Below are 2500 nucleotides of genomic sequence, written 5' to 3'. Positions count from 1 at the left end.
TGTTGACGGGTCGTTGAAAGGGTCAAAAGAAATGATGATTGTTGTTTATGATATGGTGACATAGTGTTGCACCGATGTCTCTTTATGTCAATTAATTCCGTCTGTCTTACTGATAAAAGGTATGACGGGACTACACACACACACACACACACACACACACACACACACACACACACACACACACACACACACACACACACACACACACACACACACACACACACACACACACACACACACACACACACACACACACACACACACACACGGACCAAGCGGCAACTTCCGATTCTGAAAAGTGTCTTAAAGCTGCATTCTCTCTGCTGTCCACCAGGGGGCGACTCCTCTGGTTGTATAGAAGTCTATGAGAAAATGACTCTACTTCTCTCTTGATTTATTCCCTCAGTAAACATTGTAAACATGAGTTTATGGTCTCAATCTCTAGTTTCAAGTCTTCTTCAATACAGCATGATGTTCATTTAGTAAATGATGCTCCATTTAGAGTCAAACAGACCATAAAGCAGGGGATGCTTTAGGGCGGGGCTACAGTGTTTTCGTCTAACAGCTTTAACCCTTTAGTGTGATTACACTCTATCAAAGTTAATTGGAACATATTTGTCCTAAAATGTTTTATTCAGCGATTGGACATAAACAAAGAACGGTCACATATACCAACGGTACACATCGCCGCTCTGACGGTTAAGGTTAGGCATTGACCTCCGGTAGTCAGGGTCAGGATGGCCCATTGGTCAGGGCAAGAAAGCAAACAAATGAGGCTACCATTACCTCTGTGAGCATGGACGCCTGGCTAATCCTGGTGCTTGAATGCTGCACACTAAACATCGTGATAATGTCGTACCGTGACTAAGGTATCATTTCAATTAATTTCAATGTACACATTAATGTTGTCTTCCCGCCAACAAACGGACCAATCACAGTTCTTCTTGTCTCTGTGTGGTGTCACTGTAGTCAACATCAGCCACAAAAGTTTATTTTCCCCACAAATACTAATAGCGGCCTTGTTTAACCGAACCGCCCTCCTGAGTTTGACAACAGAACCCTAAACTGTCAGAACACACAGAGCAGACATGTGCAGCGCGTGAAGCGGCTCCAGCTGCGTCATGTGACCTGCAGCTGTTTGATATTTGGGCCAGCTCGGTATCTGAAGCCCAGAATAGTGGTGTAGTCTCAACTGATCACAGATGTCTCTCTTTTTTTTTGGATTCCTTCATTTCTATGAGAATGGACCTGCAGAGAAACAGATAGAAGATGACCCATCCTGGTCAACATTTAGAGAGAATAACAGGTGATGGTGGTCTCTCTATTATGTGAGTTTGATCCAATAACTTCCAGAAAGTCTACAAGAGCAGAGTGATGACTTTTCATCCCATTCATGTGTTCTTCTCATGTTCATCTCCACCAACTGATAAAGTGAATCATTTGCATTTTTCTTTTGCATTTATGTTTCTGGGTATTAAGGTGAAAGACGGTGTCATTCACTTGGATGTAAAGTCGACTAAAGAGGAACAGAGAGGAACACGAGAGGGAGGAGAAGCACTGACATCTGGCTTTCATTTATCATTAAGTTAACCCTCTCTCTCTCTCTCTCTCTCTCTCTCTCACACACACACACACACACACACACACACACACACACACACACACACACACACACACACACACACACACACACACTAGTGTTGCATGATACACCGACACCAGAGAGGAATCCCAATACGGTCAATACACTCTTTTACAGGTGATTTTCAATGTTTGGATAAAATGACAAAATATCTCTGTCAATCATCTCGGTGGCCACCATGGACTGTAAACAGGAAGTGGACATGGTCAGGTGACGTCACCCATTTGTTGCTTGGATTACGGCTCTTGCCATCTTGTTTTTCTTTCAACCAGTGAACAGGAAGTGACCATATATGGACTGAGGAGGAGTGACGTAGAGACGCCGTATACGTCTCTGGTGTGGACCTGTCAATCAGTGTGTAGCCCCGCCCTAAAGCATCCCCTGCTTTATGGTCTGTTTGACTCTAAATGGAGCATCATTTACTAAATGAACATCATGCTGTATTGAAGAAGACTTGAAACTAGAGATTGAGACCATAAACTCATGTTTACAATGTTTACTGAGGGAATAAATCAAGAGAGAAGTAGAGTCATTTTCTCATAGACTTCTATACAACCAGAGGAGTCGCCCCCTGGTGGACAGCAGAGAGAATGCAGCTTTAACACATGAAGCTTTGACTTACTTTTCAGAACCAGAGGATGATGCCTGGTTATAAAGGCTATGTCAGCGATTTAGTATCATCAATAATACCACTGTTCACTAGCAAACATCAGACAGACTCAGTTATAAACTAGCTGGTGAACCTAGTGGATATTTATGTCAGGAGGAGGTGGAGACCAAAAACAGAGCTAAAGAGAGAGAATATTGGATTTACATTCATCACCTAGGACACCTCTGTAACTGCTGGATGTGGAAACA

At 43.0% G+C, this 2500-nt stretch overlaps 1 pseudogene across 1 annotated transcript in view; it reads left to right on the top strand.

Moving 5' to 3' along the window:
- The window catches only part of LOC129091516 (latent-transforming growth factor beta-binding protein 1-like), a 46350-nt pseudogene that overhangs the window by 11206 nt on the left and 32644 nt on the right, over positions 1–2500 (top strand). The gene's annotated exons all lie outside the window — the stretch shown is intronic.

The sequence above is a fragment of the Anoplopoma fimbria genome, chromosome 1 (assembly GCF_027596085.1).
Source record: "Anoplopoma fimbria isolate UVic2021 breed Golden Eagle Sablefish chromosome 1, Afim_UVic_2022, whole genome shotgun sequence".
In the NCBI taxonomy this organism is placed as follows: Eukaryota; Metazoa; Chordata; class Actinopteri; order Perciformes; family Anoplopomatidae; genus Anoplopoma; species Anoplopoma fimbria.
This window is presented reverse-complemented; position numbering and strand designations above follow the sequence as displayed.